Below are 20,406 nucleotides of genomic sequence, written 5' to 3' on the forward strand. Positions count from 1 at the left end.
TTCAACAAGAAGAGCTAACTATCCTAAATATACATGCACCCAATACAGGAGCACCCAGATTCATAAAGCAAGTCCTGAGTGACCTACAAAGACACTTAGACTCCCACACATTAATAATGGGAGACTTTAACACCCCACTGTCAACATTAGACAGATCAACGAGACAGAAAGTCAACAAGGATACCCAGGAATTGAACTCAGCTCTGCACCAAGCGGACCTAATAGACATCTACAGAACTCTCCACCTAAAATCAACAGAATATACATTTTTTTCAGTACCACACCACACCTATTCCAAAATTGACCACATACTTGGAAGTAAAGCTCTCCTCAGCAAATGTAAAAGAACAGAAATTATAACAAACTATCCCTCAGATCACAGTGCAATCAAACTAGAACTCAGGATTAAGAAACTCACTCAAAACTGCTCAACTACATGGAAACTGAACAACCTGCTCCTGAATGACTACTGGGTACATAACAAAATGAAGGCAGAAATAAAGATGTTCTTTGAAACCAACGAGAACCAAGACACAACATACCAGAATCTCTGGGATGCATTCAAAGCAGTGTGTAGAGGGAAATTTATAGCACTAAATGCCCACAAGAGAAAGCAGGAAAGATCCAAAATTGACACCCTAACATCACAATTAAAAGAACTAGAAAAGCAAGAGCAAACACATTCAAAAGCTAGCAGAAGGCAAGAAATAACTAAGATCAGAGCAGAACTGAAGGAAATAGAGACACAAAAAACCTTCAAAAAATCAATGAATCCGGGAGCTGGTTTTTTGAAAGGATCAACAAAATTGATAGACTGCTAGCAAGACTAATAAAGAAGAAAAGAGAGAAGAATCAAATAGATGCAATAAAAAATGATAAAGGGGATATCACCACCGATCCCACAGAAATACAAACTACCATCAGAGAATACTACAAACACCTCTACGCAAATAAACTAGAAAATCTAGAAGAAATGGATAAATTCCTCAACACATACACCCTCCCAAGACTAAACCAGGAAGAAGTTGAATCTCCGAATAGACCAATAACAGGAGCTGAAATTGTGGCAATAATCAATAGCTTACCAACCAAAAAGAGTCCAGGACCAGATGGATTCACAGCCGAATTCTACCAGAGGTACAAGGAGGAACTGGTACCATTCCTTATGAAACTATTCCAATCAATAGAAAAAGAGGGAATCCTCCCTAACTCATTTTATGAGGCCAGCATCATCCTGATACCAAAGCCTGGCAGAGACACAACAAAAAAAGAGAATTTTAGACCAATATCCTTGATGAACATTGATGCAAAAATCCTCAATAAAATACTGGCAAACCAAATCCAGCAGCACAGCAAAAAGCTTATCCACCATGATCAAGTGGGCTTCATCCCTGGGATGCAAGGCTGGTTCAATATATGCAAATCAATAAATGTAATCCAGCATATAAACAGAACCAAAGACAAAAACCACATGATTATCTCAATAGATGCAGAAAAGGCCTTTGACAAAATTCAACAACGCTTCATGCTAAAAACTCTCAATAAATTAGGTATTGATGGGACTTATCTCAAAATAATAAGAGCTATCTATGACAAACCCACAGCCAATATGATACTGAATGGGCAAAAACTGGAAGCATTCCCTTTGAAAACTGGCACAAGACAGGGATGCCCTCTCTCACCACTCCTATTCAACATAGTGTTGGAAGTTCTGGCTAGGGTAATTAGGCAGCAGAAGGAAATAAATGGTATTCAATTAGGAAAAGAGGAAGTCAAATTGTCCCTGTTTGCAGATGACATGATTGTATATCTAGAAAACCCCATCATCTCAGCCCCAAATCTCCTTAAGCTGATAAGCAACTTCAGCAAAGTCTCAGGATACAAAATCAATGTACAAAAATCACAAGCATTCTTATACACCAATAACAGACAAACAGAGAGCCAAATCGTGAGTGAACTCCCATTCACAATTGCTTCAAAGAGAATAAAATACCTAGGAATCCAACTTACAAGGGATGTGAAGGACCTCTTCAAGGAGAACTACAAACCACTGCCCAACAAAATAAAAGAGGATACAAACAAATGGAAGAACATTCCATGCTCATGGGTAGGAAGAATCAATATCGTGAAAATGGCCATACTGCCCAAGGTAATTTACAGATTCAATGCCATCCCCATCAAGCTACCAATGACTTTCTTCACAGAATTGGAAAAAACTACTTTAAACTTCATATGGAACCAAAAAAGAGCCCGCATCGCCAAGTCAATCCTAAGCCAAAAGAACAAAGCTGGAGGCATCACACTACCTGACTTCAAACTGTACTACAAGGCTACAGTAACCAAAACAGCATGGTACTGGTACCAAAACAGAGATATAGACCAATGGAACAGAACAGAGCCCTCAGGAATAATGCCGCATATCTACAACTATCTGATCTTTGACAAACCTGAGAAAAACAAGAAATGGGGAAAGGATTCCCTATTTCATAAATGGTGCTGGGAAAACTGGCTAGCCATATGTAGAAAGCTGAAACTGGATCCCTTCCTTACACCTTATACAAAAATCAATCCAAGATGGATTAAAGACTTAAATGTTAGACCTAAAACTGTAAAAACCCTAGAAGAAAACCTAGGCATTACCATTCAGGACATAGGCATGGGCAAGGACTTCATGTCTAAAACACCAAAAGCAATGGCAACAAAAGCCAAAATTGACAAATGGGATCTAATTAAACTAAAGAGCTTCTGCACAGCAAAAGAAACTACCATCAGGGTGAACAGGCAAGCTACAAAATGGGAGAAAATTTTTGCAAGCTACTCATCTGACAAAGGTCTAATATCCAGAATCTACAATGAACTCAAACAAATTTACAAGAAAAAAACACACAACCCCATCAAAAAGTGGGCAAAGGATATGAACAGACACTTCTCAAAAGAAGACATTTATGCAGCCAACAGACACATGAAAAAATGCTCATCATCACTGGCCATCAGAGAAATGCAAATCAAAACCACAATGAGATACCATCTCACACCAGTTAGAATGGCAATCATTAAAAAGTCAGGAAACAACAGGTGCTGGAGAGGATGTGGAGAAATAGGAACACTTTTACACTGTTGGTGGGACTGTAAACTAGTTCAGCCATTGTGGAAGTCAGTGTGGCGATTCCTCAGGGATCTAGAACTAGAAATACCATTTGACCCAGCCATCCCATTACTGGGTATATACCCAAAGGATTATAAATCATGCTGCTATAAAGACACATGCACATGTATGTTTATTGTGGCATTATTCACAATAGCAAAGACTTGGAACAAACCCAAATGTCCAACAATGATAGACTGGATTAAGAAAATGTGGCACATATACACCATGGAATACTATGCAGCCATAAAAAATGATGAGTTCATGTCCTTTGTAGAGACATGGATGAAATTGGAAATCATCATTCTCAGTAAACTATCGCAAGGACAAAAAACCAAACACCGCATATTCTCACTCATAGGTGGGAATTGAACAATGAGAACACATGGACACAGGAAGGGGAACATCACACTCTGGGGACTGTTGTGGGGTGGGGGGAGGGGGGAGGGATAGCATTGGGAGATATACCTAATGCTTGATACGAGTTGGTGGGTGCAGCGCACCAGCATGGCACATGTATACATATGTAACCTGCACATTGTGCACATGTACCCTGAAACTTAAAGTATAATAATAATAATAAATAAATAAATAAATAAATAAATAAATATCTCTTAAGCTTATTCCTCCTGGCTGTAAAATTTTGTATCCTTTGACCAATGCTGCCTTGATTACTGCAGCTTTATAGTAATTTCTGAAATCAGAAAGTGAAAGTATTTCAACTTCTGTTTTTTTTCAAAAATCTCTGTTATTCTGAGTCCTGTTAAGATCAGCTTGTAAATTTCTGAAATAATTCAGATGTCTTCACTTATGTATAGTTCTATTTATTTATTTATTATTATTATTATTTGAGACAGAGTCTCACTCTGTCGCCCAGGCTGGAGTGCAGTGGCATGATCTCGGCTCACTGCAACCTCCGCTTCCCTGGTTCAAACAATTCTCATGCCTCAGCCTCCTGAGTAGCTGGGATTACAGGCGCCCACCACCACCTTTGGCTAATTTTTGTATTTTTAGTAGAGACAAGGTTTCACCATGTTGGCCAGGCTGGTCTCAAACTCCTGACCTCAGGTGATCTGCCCCCCTCGGCCTCCCAAAGTACTGGGATTACAGGCATGAGCCACCTCGATTGGCCCACTTTCGTGTAGTTCTATTTAGATTCTCTGTCCCTACTTGAATCGTTTTTGATAATTTGTTTATTTCTAGCAATTTGTCCACTTCACCTACATTGTCTTTAAATTCCTTTGTTGAATTGTTTTACTATATATTTAAAAGTTATTTTCTTAGTTGTTGCTCTAGAGATTACAATATGAATCTTAACCTGTCACTCTCTACTTCATAGTCATTACTGATTACCTTTGGCAAAATATAAAAAATTTGTACTAATATCATATATGTCCACTTCTCCCCCCTACACACACTCTGCTATTATTTCCATATATACATTATATTTTTATATGTTATAAGCATAAAAATCATTTTATAAGAATTGTTTTATGTAAGGCTGGGTGTGGTGGCTCACGTCTATAATCCCAGCACTTTGGGAGGCTGAGGCAGGTGGATCACTTGAGGTCAGGAGTCTGAGACCAGTCTGGCCAACATGGTAGAAACCCCATCTCTACTAAAAACACACAAATTGGCTGAGTGTGGTGGTGCACACTTGTAATCCCTGCTACTCGGGAGGCTGAGGCAGGAGAATGGCTTGAACCCGGGAGGCAGAGATTGCAGTGAACCGAGATCGCACCACAGAACTCCAGCCTGGTGACAAAGCAAGACTCTGTCTCAAAAAAAAAAAAAAAAAAAAAGCAATGAGTTGTTTCATGCAATCTTATGTCGTTTAGATACATTAGAAAAAATATATATATTTATATAATATTGTATATTTACCTACAGATTTACCTTTTCTGGAGCTTTGTATTTCTCTGAGTGAATCAGAGCTACCATCTAGTGTCATTTCCTGTCAGTGTGAAGGACTTTATTATTTCTAGAAAAACACCTATGTCTATGAGAAATAAGGTTACTTTGGGTTTACAAAATACTGGATAATCAACCCAGAGGCAGATACAAGGCTAAAATGGGAAGGATACAAATATTCTATTTGTATCCCATTAATTCCTGGTACATTCATATTTTGACATGGTGTTTCTACATATTTTGGAAAACGCAACCATGAGGTGGCCAACAAGTCTTTGGATTATCCCCCTCCAACCTATGTGAGAGTATGTTGCAGATTCCTTCTTTGAAAAGAATGTTAGTAGGAAAATCTTGCGGTAGAGAGCACTTTGCCACTTTGATATGGACATCACCACGACCACCTCAAGCTAAGAGAGGATCCGCAAGATAACTCAGAATAATGGAGGTTGCCTTCCACATGGAGAGACTGACATCTGCTTCTGCCCCAGGTGCTGAGCTGTAGAAACGTATAGACCTGCCCAATTCTGTCTCTGGGGTACAGCTTGAGGGAGTTTTTGGTAAAGCTTGACATGTCCTCAGAGTTTTAGAATGTAGATAAGGACAGAGACTGATGACTGCTCCTACCTGGATAAATCTGTAGAGAGGAGGCTCGTGTAGCAGCCTGACATGGCAGGGTAAGGAAAGCGAGTCTAGACAGCGTGTATGTCCAGAGTTTGGTGGGGTGAGGGTGTGTGGGTTTTTTCCAGGGGCCAAGAAGGCAGCCAGTTGGAAGAATCTTGAAGGGTGGTGACCCAAATGGACAGGTTGTCAGGTGAGGAAACTGGTGGTAGTCCTGTGGTAGAAACTGAGACAGTAAGTAATTGAGTTCAGGAGTATTTGCAAATTCAGTGTTCTTGGGCTTTTGGGGCCATCAGAACATCCCTATATATTCTTTTTTTTTTTTTTCACTCTTGTTGGCCAGACTGGAGTACAATGGGGCCATCTCGGCTCACTTCAAGCTCCACCTCCCAGGTTCAAGCAATTCTGCTTTGGCCTCCGGAGTAACTGGGACTGCAGGCACGCACCAGCACACTCAGCTGATTTTTGTATTTTTAGCAGAGATGGGGTTTCACCATGTTGGCTAGGCTGGTCTTGAACTCCTGACCTCATGATCCACCTGCCTCAGCCTCCCAAAGTGCTGGGATTACACCCCGCCCCAGAACATCCCTATATTCTCTCCACTACTTCTCTGTATTACTACTAAACCTGTACAGGACCTACAAAGGTCTTGCCGTTGTCAATGGTTTGGTTGCAACCATTTGCATTCTGGTGTTCCTGGGGATGCTCGTCACCTCGTTTTGTTCATAATGTAATCTGGGAAATTTTTTCTTTTGCCATCATAATGGTTCTTTGCTATCATAGTGGTTTTAAGATAGCATTTAGGGAGATCAAAAACTACACTATAAGCCAGGCTCTATGGCTCATGCCTATAATTCCAGCACTTCAGGAGGCCAAGGCAGGATGATTGCTTGAGACCAGGAGTTTGAGACCAGCCTGGGCAACACAGGGAGACCCCATCTCTAAAAAAAAAAAAAAAAATTTAAATTAGCTGAATGTGGTGGTGTATGCCTGTAGTCACAGCTACTCAGGAGGCTGAGGTGGGAGGATAGCTTGAGCCAGGGAGGTCCAGGCTGCAATAAGCCATGACCGTGCCACTGCACTCCAGTCTGGGTGACAGAGCAAGCCCTCGTCTCAAAAAAACCAAAAACCCAAAAACTGCACTACCATTATTACCTTGCATTGGCCTGTTAGTCCAGTACTGACTTGTTAAAGAAACCAGGCCAGTTAACTTGTAGACTGTCCCACATTCTGTATCATCTGATTGTTTCCTCATGATGTCGTCTAACTCTTCCTTTATCTCCGGTATTTTCTGTAGACTTGAAGTTAGGTCTAGAGGTTTGATCAGTTTCAGGTTAAGCATTTTTAACCAGAATACTTAATAATGACCAAGAACACTTCATGGGTAATATTGTGCAACCACTTTAATGATGCTGTTTTCTAACTAGCAACTAATCTGTGGACTGACATTTTAGACAGCAGGATGTTAGCATCCTGTTCAAAAACAACTTTTATTGAATGTTTTTAACATCCCTCAAGGATCTTTGCCTGAATCAGTTATTACGCTGAGGCTTGCAAAATAGTGATTTACTAATTACACAATTATTTATGTATTTATTAGGTGGCATTCTTTTATAAATAATGGCTGTAGTAAATACTGTGGTGCTCTGCTCAGATCTCCTCTTCAGGGCCAACACACTATCCTCCCACTTCTGGGAAAATCAGCTGCTGACTTCACAGCTATGTCCCTCATTTCAAACTGCCCTCGGCTACAGGGAACTGCTTTACTCAAGGCTACCCATCCCTTTCACCCCTCAAGGAACAGGCAGTAGTCAATGAGTATCTGATGTAGAAATACAAGTCATGCATGGCTTACTGATGGGGATACACTCTGAGAAATGCTCGCTCCTTTAGACAATTTCATCCATGTGCGAACATCATAGAGTGTATTTACACAAACCTAGATGGTATAATCTACTGTACACCTAGGCTACATGGTATAGCCTATTGCTTCTAGGCTACAAACCAGTACAGCGTATGACTGTACTGGATACTATAGGCAATTGTCACGCAATGGTAAGTATTTGTGCACATAAACATATCTAAACGTAGAGAAGGTGCTAAGATGTTATGACAGCTACAATATCACTAGATGATAGGAATTTTTCAGCTTCATTATAATCTTGTGGGATCACAGTTGTATATGCGGTCTGACATTGACTAAAACATTCTTAGGCAGTGCATGACTGTACAAAGGTTCAGCCCACTCTCCTTAATTTGAGACAACTCTGAAGGGCCATCCCAGCTCCAGAGCTCTCTGTAGAATTGTCTCAGGCCTCAGTTGTAACTGCATTGTAGGTCAACTTCTCTCTCGGTCCAGTCTTGTCTTCCTCACCCTCTTACAGATGTTTCTCCACAGATCTCTCCCCAATAAACTTTCTGTATCCAGCTTTCCATCTGACAGTCTGTTAACCTGAAATCCATTATAAGACAAAACAAAGAGCTTTCACCTTTTTTCCTTTTAATCTTTCCTTTTAATGTTTTTGAAGTATCACTATGAATTTAGGGAATTTAATTTATCGAATGTGTTAGAATAAATTATGGCCATTATTCTTTTTGATGTTGAAATGATCTCAAATGTGGCCAGTGAAGGCCCTTCATGATGCCGCCTATGTCATGGGGCCCCATGAGTCTTTAAGCATTTCCTTGCTTTTTAGCACAATAAGATATCCCATGAGCAACATGTATTTTTCTACCCCCAGATCCGGAATTAGACATTACCCAAAAAATCTCTGGTGCCCTTTTAGTGAGAATGGTGGTTAGAGATCAAGATAATGGGCACTAGGGGTAAACTATTTTGTTTAATTTCATTATCTAAATGTCTTTTTGTTGATATACAGAAATGCAATGTATTTCTGCACAGACATTCACGGGGGTTGCATTAGAATTAAAATTAAGTTCTCCTAAATCTCAATGTATATTAGAAATATTTTCAGCTGCAAGTAACAGGAAGCTCACTCACAATGGCCTACAAAAACAAGATGTTTAGTTAGCTCACCTGATAAGGAGTCTGGTTACAGTCAGTCTGGGACTAATGCAATGGCTCAATGATTCTGTCGGGGGGACCCATATTGTTACTGTTTAGCTCTTAGTTTGTCCTCTTGTTTTTTGCCTCATTGTTACAAGATGACTGGCCTACACCAGGTATTGTCTACATTCCAGGCGAGTATAAGGAAGGATAAAGAAGTTAGTGACAAAAATATATTCTCCTTTCCAGGTTTTGCTTTTTTATTGGGGAAAAATGCCCTCTCTGGCCGGGTGTGTTGGCTCACACATGTAATCCCAGCACTCTGGGAGGACAAGGCAGAAGGATTGCTTGAGCCGAGGAGTTTCAGGCCAGCCTGGGCAACATGGCAAGACCCCAGCTCTACAAAAAATACAAAAATTAGCCTGGTGTGTTGGCCTATAGTTCCAGCTACTCGGGAGGCTGAGTTGGAAGGATTGATTAAACCCAGAAGGTGGTGGCTGCAGTGAGCTGTGATCATGCCACTGCACTCCAGCCTGGGTGACAGAGTGAGACCCTGTCTCAAAAAACAAATACCTCTCCAGATAATTCCACTTGCTCATTATTAGACAGAACTGTCACAAGTCCAACTCTTGATGTATAATAAAGTAGTTTAGAAAACTGAGTTTTATTTTTAGCTGCTAGCCCAGAATTATATTCCTAGTGAAAATATCCTTTAAAATGAACATAAAGTAAAACTAGTCTCAGAAAAACCAAAACTGATACAATTAATTGTCACCAGAGTATTTATTCAGGTTAGAAAATAATGATCCCCAAAATATGAAAATGCAAAAAGGAATAAAGAGTACAGGAAAGGATAAATATGTAGGTCAACCTATATGAATACTGATTGTATTAAACAATTATCATAACGTATTGAAAGGCTTAAAATACACATAGAACTGACATTCACAGCAACAATAGTACAAAATATAAGAGGGAATTAATTGAGTTGAAATATTTTACATCATTGCATTGTTGAGGAAGTAGTAAATACACTAATCTGTAGTGGACTAATAAATCAAGAGTGTACATCATAATCCTTAGAACCAGTAAAATAATGATCAAAGAATGCGAAACTAAGAAGGTGAAGGAAGGGAAATAGAATAATAAAAGTTAATTGATTAATCCAAAAAGTCAGGAAAGGACAAAAAAAAAGGAACAAATAATGGGAGACAAAACAGGTGACAAGTAGTAACGTGGTATACTGAAACATACATATATCAGTAATTATGATGAAGCTCAAATTGTCAGAAAGGATTTTAAAAAGAAGAGTAACTATATGTGGTTTACAGGAAATATATCACTAATATGAAAACACAGAGATGAAAAGCAAAATGATGTAATATAATATACAATGCAAATACTAATCAAAAGAAGGTTGGTGTAGCTATGTTAATATTGTGGGTTGAATGGTAGTCCCCAAAAAGATATGTCCTAACCCCCAGAACCTGTGAATGTAGCCTTATTTGGAAAAGGGGTCTTTGCAAAAGTAATTAAGGATCTTGAGGTGAAATTATTCAGGATTATCCAGATGGGCTCTAAATCCAACAACAAATGTCCTTATTAGAGACTTAAGAGGAGAAGAGAGAGAAGAGGAGAATACCAGTAAAGACAAGCAGAGACTGGAGTTGCATTCCTGTCAAACCTTGATTTTAGACTTCTGCCTTCCAGAACTGTGTGAAAGTAAATTTCAGTTTTTAAGCCACTAACTTTGTGGTAATCTGTTATAGAAGCCTTAGGAAACTAATAAAGATTTTGGTACTAGGAAGCAGGGTGCTGGAGTAAGAAATAGCTAAAAATATGGAAATGGCTGTGGCATTGAATACCGGACAGAGGCTAGAAAAAGTTTAAGAAGCATGATGGAAAAATTCCAGATTGCCTTGAAATGATTGTTAGTAGAAATATGAACATCAAGGCAATTCACGTCACGGCTCAGGAGGAAATGAGGAGTATGGCAGAGAAGGTTTCTATAATCTTAGAGAATACATATATTGTTATGCAGAATGTTGATTAAAATATGAACAATAAAGGCACATATAGTAAGAATGCAGAAGGAAATGAGGGACATGCATTGGGAATGGAGAAAAGGTGATCCTTGTTATATAGTGGCAGAAAACTTGGCTGAGTTGTATTCCACAGTTGTGTAGAAAGCAGAACTTGTAAGTGATGAATTTAGGGATGTAGCTGAAGAGATTTCCAAGCAGTGCTAAAAGTGTGACCTAGTTTCTTCTTGCTGCTTAAAGTAAAATGCAGGAGGAAAGAGATAAATTGAGAAAGAAATTGTTAAACAAAATGGAATGAGCATTTGATGATTTGGGAGGTTCTTGGCCTACCCAGTTTGCAAAAGATGCTAAAATTAGAAAATTCACTGTTGGGAAAAAAAAAAAGAGAAAATTTACTGTCGGGGAAAAAAAAAAAAAAAAGAAAATTCACTGTTGAGAATAAATGTTCCAGGGAGAGGGTTAAGGGTCTTGCTAAATAACTTTTTGCTGAAGAGATTAGGTGTGTTACTCATGGACCCAATCAACCATCTCAGCAGAAACCAAGAATCAAGGGATAGAAATGAGAATGGCACTACCCACCCCTAGAGATCCACTAGCAAAATTTTTGCTTCCAATCTCTGCGACCTTATGTTTTACTAGTCTAGAGATCTTAGTTTCAAAGGAAGGAATGCTTTCCACTAGGAGACGCAACAATGATTCCATTGAACTGGAAGTTAAGACTGCCATCCAGCTGCTTTGGGTTCCTCTTGCCTCTAAATCAACAGGCAAAGAAGGAAGTTACTGTACTGGCTGGGGTGATTAGGCCTGATGAGCAAGGAGAAACTGGGCTGCTAATACAATTGAAGGTAAGAAGGATTTTATCTAGAATACTGGAGTTTCCTTAGGGCATCCCTTGGTACTACCATGTGCTTGGATTAAAGTCAATGAAGAACTACAGCTCAATCCAGGCAGGACTCATAACTGTCCACACCCCTCAGAAATGAAGGTTGTGTAACCCCACCAGGCAAAATACCACAACCAGCTGAGGTGTTTGCTGAGGGCAAATGGAGTATGAAATAGTGATGAAAGATGGCAGTTATAAGTACCTAGCTATGAGCACATGACTGGTTGCAGAAATGAGGACTGTAATTGTTATTTCTTCTTTGTTTTTGTATGAATATGTGATATTTATGTGTGTGTGTGCATATGTAATATTTTTGTTTTCTTCCCTCTCTTATCCATTTATAATCTAACATAAGATGTATTAACAATAGTTAACTTCACATCACAGTATTTATTTAAGTTACAGGATGTCAAGGAGAAGAGTGAACATTATTCAAAGGTATTTGCATCCTCTTCTAGGGAAAGAGTTGGTGCAGTTTTGGTTGTATGCTGGATAATTGTATCACGTTAGGTGGAAATATGACTTTGTTATTATCTTTATTTGAAGATTAAGCATAGTTTAAGGAGATGTGTATGGTACCAAGATTACAAGGGATAGACGGTGATGATTAGTTTTGTGTGTTAACTTAGCTAGGCTATAGTGTCCAGTTATTCAATCAAATACTAATCTAGGTGTTGTTACAAAGATATTTTGGAGATGTGATAACATCTAGAATCAGTTGACTTTAGGTAAAGAAGATTATTCTCAGTAATCTGGGTGGGCCTCATCCAATCAGCTGAAAGATCTTAAGAGCAAAACTGAGCTTTCCCTGAGGAAGAAAATTCCACCTGTGGACTGCAGCATCAGGTGTTTCCTGAGGGTTTCCAGCCTGCTGCCCAGCCCTACAGATTTCAGATTTGCATAGCCAGCCCCCACAATCATGTAAGCCAGGGGCCCCCCAACCCTTAGGTCATGGACGAGTACTGATCCGTGGCCTGCTAGGAACTGGGCTGGACAGGAGGAGGTGAGCACCCAAGAGCATTATTGCCTGAGCTGTGCCTCCTTGTCCAATCAGCAGCGGCATTAGATTCTCACAGGAACGAACCCTATTGTGCATGCAAGGGATCTAGGTTGAGTCCTCCTTATGAGAATCTAATGCCTGGCAATCTGAGGTGGAACAGTTTTACCCTGAAACCATCCGCCTGCCCCTATCAATGGAAAAACTCTCTTCCACGAAAACAGTCCCTGGTGCCAAAAAGGTTGGGGACCGCTGATGTAAGCCAATTTCTTGTATGTATTCTACTAAACTCCAACTGATACAATTAATATTAGACAATGTAGATTTTATGGCAAGAAGAATGATTGGATGATTGGAGATAAACAATCATATTTTATATATATATATAGTTTTTGTTTGTTTCTATATATATATATATACACACATATATATATAGTTTTTGTTTGTTGGTTGGTTGGTTTGTTTTTGAGACAGAGTCTCACTCTGTCACCCAGGCTGGAGTGCAGTGGTGCAATCTCGGCTCACTGCAACCTCCACCTCCCAGGTTCAAGCGATTCTCCTACCTCAGCCTCCTGAGTAGCTGGGACTACAGGCACGGGCCACCATGCCCAGCTAATTTTTTTTTGTATTTTTGGTAGAGATGGGATTTCGCCTTGTTGGCTAGGCTGGTCTCAAACTCTTGACCTCAGATGATCCACCTGCCTCAGCCTTCCAAAGTGCTGGGATCACAGGCGTAAACCACCGTGCCCAACCTAAACAATGATGTTTTGATAGGCCAATTAAAAAGGCCAATTAACCAGGAAAATGTTGCCAGTTTAAATATTTAAGTGTATCTTTTTGAACAGGAAAAGGCCATGCTGAAAACATAATATAACACATTGAATAGCTTCCATCCCCTGGTAACAGTCATTTGGGGCACCAGTGCTTGTAACTTCAGAGCCAATATTGTGAGGGCAGCAATAATACACTCTACAAGAAAAAACGACACTCTGTACAACAACAAAATTACATTGAATTGACACATGTCTGTTTCTGTCTCTAACTACAAAACAGTCTCTTCTAAAGTAAGCTTTTTTTATTGTAATGTTCTTGCTATTTGATGAAGAAAAGAAGAATGTTTTCTGGGGTTAGACATATCCATGCCCAACCAACTACTGTTTGTCATTCCACTTGGGAGGAGCCAGACAGTCTATCCTCTTCTCGGAGCAGTACATTCCACAGAGACCCAGGAATTACCATTTTATCAACACAAATGACCTCAGAAGAAGACTGTGTCTGCTGAACCAATGGATGTAAGGCCAGATTCCTTAATCTGAGCAATGTGAGCCATTCGTCCCCACACCCAGATGAGTACCCATTGGGCAGCTGCCAAGTTCAGTGTGTGCACATGATGGCAGCCTTCAATGAAGAGTGGAGCAAGGCTGACAATGATGTACTCCAAAGGAGAAGCCATACCTCCATCTACTCCTCCAACTTGAGGACACAGGGATACCTCCTTGGGAGTCTGAGCCCCTCAGATTTCACACCAGTCTCTGTCATTGGCCTCTGCACATGTGGCCCATCATGTGGTATCATGTAGGCAGAAGAAGGTGAGCTTTGTCTTCATCCCATCCCAGTAGGTACAGAGAAGATGACCCTGGGAATCCATGTAAGATGCAGGGGATAGGCATTATGGAGGACATCACACGGAGAGGGGGGTTCTGTTCCCCCCTCCCCACCTTCTGACTCATGGAGCTCATGAGCCCTCCCCAGAGTAGAGACACCAGAAGTCATGATTGTTTTTTTGGTTGACTTTTCGTCAGTATTCCTTCTTACAGTAAGTCACAAGACTAATTGTTTTGGAGGCCATTATCACAAGTCTAAATGAATGAGTCCAGTCCAGCCAGACTTGGGCTACTTTGTAGGACCCCATGTCTCTTATCCCATAAGACAGAGTATGTGGATCCAGCATGATGATTATCTCATCCATTATGATATTCTCTGGTTGAAGGAGAAAAGTTAGGGGCATCTTCCACTTAAAAGGTCGCACCATATTCCCATTCACCATTTTGAGTCAAGGCTTATCATTGGACTCCCAGGAACTTTGACTCCCAAGATTCCCATGTAAACCATACTAAAATGGCAAGCTGTCTCAAAGCAGTTCCAACCTCACAGGGATATTACCTCTACATTCAGGAGCTCAGGGATGCCCCTGCCCCATGTGTATGTGAACCTAATTCCCCTGAACCCCCATTTCAGGAATAGACATATATGACATATTCCAGATATGTCAGTAGACATATCTGATCCCTCCTGTTGACTGTTGGATCAGTGCTCATCAGAGTCATTCTTCTGCAGAGTTTTGTACTGAACACCATTTTACTCACCACTTGCTTCATTCAACTGCATGAATGTCACCCCTTTATCACGTAGACAAATAATCCAGTCTCCCAGAGATTTCTTCAGCCCTGCATGGTACTACCAGTCTTGGGAGAAGTCTTATTATTATTTCCATGAATTGTAACAGTTTTACCTATACCTGATTTTATCCAAAAGTCCTCTGTCTGGTACATTGTATAATGATTGAATCTGAGGAGTTGGGCTGCATCAGCTGCCACAATGATGACCAGATTTAGGGGTGGGGTGGGCTCTCTTTCGTCCCTTTCTCTTCATCTTTAAAGCTCAAACATAGAAAAGCTGAGAAATATAACAATAGGCAGCCTTGTATCTCAGCCTCTTTTTTTTACCATAGTGATGTAGCCAAATTATCTGCTCATTCAGGTATTCTGCTCATCTGTGGCCTCCAGACATTGTAACTACCCAGTGACTAGCTACCTAGGGCCAAATGAACTGCCCATTCAGGAGTGTTTCTGTGACGTAGAGACATCCTGGCCATACGATCAAAAGGCTATCAATTCAAATTGCCTGTCAGTTTAGGGGCATTTATGGGCCACAGAAAATGAGGCCATTCAATCATGAGCATTATGGGTGATTTGTCCTCAAACCCAGAGAGGATGCTTCTCAACCCTTGAATGAAACAGCGAAACTTTTCTGCCATGATCACTCCACATTAGGCACTACTATCAAGTAAAGGGCTTAGTCAATCACCAGAAAGTATCACTGAGGCAGGCAGGTCACACATGCATGGGTCAGCAAAAAGCACAGGTCTCCCACTCCCTTGTTATCTTGCAGAGACACATGCTTGGGCTGGGTGCAACTGGATGAACCAGGAAAGGACCCCCTTCCCCTACTTGTCTTCCTTTTCATAGGTAGAGTATGAAAGTGCCATTGTAAGTAGAAGACAATGATCTGAGCTTGGATGCCGGTTGTTCAGGGGAGTGCTAAAAATGACAGCTGCCCAGCAACCTTGTGAGAAGTTGAGATCATGAGCAGTCCCTCATTTAATTTGGAGGATCAGTAGCCATTTATCCCACTTAGCCCATTTTCAGGCAACTATAGGACACATTATTATTCAGCAAATAATCTTTTTCATCTCTCTATATGATCTTCGGAATAAGTTCTATAGTGAGACACACTTGGAAAATGTATTATGGGAGACCTATACAGTAAATTAGCATTTTACAGGTTCTAGAAGTCCTAACATGAAAAAACATTTGTACACAATGTTCCCCAAGTTTTCACAGTTACAGAACTCTTACATCATACTTGCTAATAAGCCAGAGAACCAATGTTTTGTGGAACACATTTTGTGAAATGCTACACTTAGGCAGTCATGGTAAATAAATTTCAAAATATTTGCCAATTCTGATTGGTAGAGATAGTCTAGAACATACCGTTGAGAATGATTTTAAGACCTTGTCTGACCTCAGCTGGAAAGAGTACAATTACTGACAAACAATAGCAGCTATGGATATAGAAGAATATAACGGCAGCACGGGGGCAATGGGTTCAGTCTTGATCCAGCTCATTTAGCTTCATTTTCTCCAGCAAAAGATTCCTCTAGGTCAGAATCATTGACTCAAGAATTCCTTCATCAGGAACCCAACTTGGGAAACATGACTCTTCATTCACTATAGTTTGCTCATGCTTATTGAGTGTTCACTGAGTAGATGGGGCTCTCAGGAGGGTGAGTAGGTTGTTTCTATTGATGGGACTGCTCTCAAAGGTGCCACACAAAGAAATCCTGGAATTTTCCTCCAAGCTCAGTGCACAGGAGGATGCTCCATGCCTGAGGGCCTCCATGACTGCACACTTGGCCTCTGAGGCCAGTGGTATTTGGGCAGAATCTACAAAGTTCTCCCAACTCATCTGAAGCATCCTTTGTCTCATGATTTAGGAATGTTTTAAGCTTCTCCACTGTGACACTGGGAGATTTTCTGTCTGAGATATGGGTCTGCAAGTGCATGTATATGCACATGCACAAGTACATACATGTACAAGTGTATACAAGTGTCTTAGTTCATTTTGTGCTTCTATAACAGAATATCACAAAATGGTAATTTATAACAAGTGGAAATTTATTTTGCATACAGTTCTCGAGTTTGGGAAGTCCAAGATGAAGGGGCCACATCTGGTCAGGGCCTTCTTGCTGCATAACATGAGAAAAGGCATCATATGGGTGAGAAAGAGAGGAAAGGGAGTCAAACTCATCTTTTTATCAGGAAACTATTCCCAAGATAATAGCAGTAATCCATTCATGAGGGTAAAGCTCTCATGACCTAATTATCTCTTAAAGATCCCACCTCTCAACACTGCTGCATTAGGGATTAAGTTTCCAACACATGAACTTTGGGAGACACATTCAAACCATAGCATTCCACACCTGGCCCCCAAAATTCATGTCCTTCTCACAGGCAAAATACATTCATTCCATCTCAATAGCCCAAAAGGTTTTAACTTGTTTCAGCATCAACTCAAAAGTCAAAAGTCCAGAGTCTCACCTAAATTAGATATGGGTAACACTCAAGGTATGATCCATCCTGAGGCAAATTTTCCTCCAGCTGTGAGCTTGTGAAATTAAACACGTTATCTACTTCCAGAATACAACAGTAGGACCAGCATAAGATAGACATTCTCATTCCAAAAGCGAGAAAGAGGCAAAAATATAGGGGTAAATGATCCCCAATAAGTCCAAAACCCAAGAAGGAAAATAATATTGAAACTTAAGAAGACAGAACAATCTCCTTTGATTCCATGCCCTACATCCTGGGTACACTAGGGTGGGGGTTTGATCCCCAAGGCCTTGGGCAGTGCTGCCCCTATGGTTTTGCTGGGCTCAGACTACCCAGGAGCTCTCACTGGTTGAAGTCTCATGCCTGCAGCTTTCCCAGGCTGGAGTTGCATGCTGCTAGCCTTACAATTCTGTAGTCTCAGGAGCTGCCCCACTCCAATGACTCCACTAAGTAATACCCTAGGGGGACTCTGTGGTGGCTCTACCTCTGTGACAAGTCTGCCAGGGCTGCCAGGCTGTCCATTACATCCTTGAAATCTGACATGGCCCTATAGCTCTTACATTCTGAGTGCCTGCAGAATTAGCATCATGTGGACTCCAGCAAGATTTACAGCTTCTACTTTCTGAAGTGGTAGGATGAGCCCTACCTGGGCCTTCTTGAGCCATGGCCAGGTGGCTGAGGAGCACTGTGCAGAACTCAGGGGGCAGAGTCCCAAGTTGGCACAGGGCAGTGAATGCTGAGGTCCTGCAGGGAACTCTCTGGAAACCCTGCTTTCAAAATCCTAGCTTGCCTTTAAGATCTCCAAAATCCCTTTGGGGTCATTCTCCCCAATATACTGATGAACAGAACTTTCTATCCATATTAATCTCTTTAGCAAACAGTGGCTTGGCCACACCTTTTATTCTCTCTCAAGCATCCTTTTTTATTCTTTACATGCCAGACTGGAAGTTTTACAAATCTTTCCATTCTGCTTCCCTTTTAATTATAAATTCTGCCTTTAAATAATTTGTTTTCTCTGATTTTACTGTGAACAGCCGAAAGAAGCCATGCAGCATGTTGAACGCTTTACTGCATAGATATTTCTTCTGCCAGATATCCTAGTTCATCACTCTTAGGTTCTGCCTTCCACAAAGTCTTAGGACATGAACACAAATTCCACCAAAGTCTTCGCAAATGTATAGCAAGGATGGCCTTTACTCCAGCTTCCAATACCTTGTCCCTCAGTTCCGTCAGACCTCATCAGAATGGCTTTTACTGTCTGTATTTCTACTAACATTCTGATCACAACTGATATGGTTTGGATGTTGGCCCCTATAAATCACATGTTCAATTGTAATCCCTAATGTTGGAGGTGGGGCCTGGTGGGAGGTCACTGAATCATGGGGCTGCATTTCTCATGAATGGTTTAGCATCATCCCCTTGGTGCTGTCCTTGTGATAGTGAGTTCTCACAAGATCTGGTTGTTTAAAAGTGTGTGGCATCTTCCCCTTCGCTGTTTCTTGCTCCTGTTCTTACCATATGACACGCCTGCTCCCATTTTGCTTTCCACCATAAGTAAAAGCTCCCTGAGACCTCCCCAGAAGCCAAGCAGATGCTGGCACCATGTTTGTGTGGCCTGCAGAACTGTGAGCCAATTAAACCTCTTTTCTTTATAAATTACCCAACCTCAGGTATTTCTTTTCTTTTCTTCTTTTTTTTTCTTTGGCTGAGCACAGGGGACTTTACTGATGGTACATGACAAGGTGGGGCTCCCTAGGCCCTTCCCTCTTCAAGTGGTCTGCATGGAAACTGTGAGGAGGGGAGATTCAGTGTGGTGGGGGACTGAGTGTGGCAGGGACTCCCCAGCAGTGAGGGTCTCTCTCTTCCTCTTGTACTCTTGCTGGGGCTGGTGGTCCAGGGGTCTTACTCCTTGGAGGCCATGTGGGCCATGAGGTCCACCACCCTGTTGCTGTAGCCAAATTCACTGTCATACCAGGAAATGAGCTTGACAAAGTGGTCATTGAGGGCAATGCCAGCCCCAGCATTGAAGGTGGAGGAGGGGGTGTCACTGTTGAAATTGGAGGAGACCACCTGGTGCTCAGTTTAGCCCAGGATGCCCTTGAGGGGGGCCTTCAACGCCTGCTTCACCACCTTCTTGATGTCATCGTATTTGGCAGGTTTTTCCAGACAGCAGGTCAGGTCCACCACTGACATGTTGGCAGTGGGGACATGGAAGGCCATGCCAGTGAGCTTCCCGTTCAGCTCAGGGATGACCTTTCCCACAGCCTTGGCAGCATCAGTAGAGGCAGGAATGATGTTCTGGAGAGCCCTGTGGCTGTCACGCCACAGTTTCCTGGAGGGGCCATCCACAGTCTTCTGGGTGGCAGTGATGGCGTGGACTGTGGTCATGAGTCCTTCCACGATACCAAAGTTGTCATGGATGACCTTGGCCAGGGGTGCTAAGTAGTTGGTGGTGCAGGAGGCATTGCTGACAATCTTGAGGTTGTTGTCATATTTCTCATGGTTCACGCCCATCACAAACATGGGGGCATCAGCAGAGGGGGCAGAGATGATGACCCTTTTGGCTCCCCCCTGCAAGTGAACCCCAGCCTTCTCCATGGTGGTGAAGACGCCAGTGGACTCCATGACATACTCAGCGCCCGCATCACCCCACTTGATTTTAGAGGGATCTTGCTCCTGAAAGATGGTGATGGGATTTCCATTTGATGACAAATTTCCCATTCTCAGTCTTGACGATGCCATGGAATTTGCCATGGGTGGAACCATACTGGAACATGTAGACCATGTAGTTGAGGTCAATGAAAGGGTCATTGATGGCGACAATATCCACTTTAACAGAGTTAAACGCAACCCTGCTGACCAAGCGCCTAATACGACCAAATCCGTTGACTCCGACCTTCACCTTCCCCAT

The 20,406-nt window shown here is 41.5% G+C and overlaps 1 pseudogene; it reads right to left on the reverse strand.

Annotated features, from left to right (window-relative positions):
• Positions 1-19,258: 19,258 nt before the first annotated feature.
• On the reverse strand, positions 19,259-20,406 carry LOC129023994 (glyceraldehyde-3-phosphate dehydrogenase-like; annotated as a pseudogene).

This window comes from Pongo pygmaeus, chromosome X (genome assembly GCF_028885625.2).
Source record: "Pongo pygmaeus isolate AG05252 chromosome X, NHGRI_mPonPyg2-v2.0_pri, whole genome shotgun sequence".
Lineage (NCBI taxonomy): Eukaryota > Metazoa > Chordata > Mammalia > Primates > Hominidae > Pongo > Pongo pygmaeus.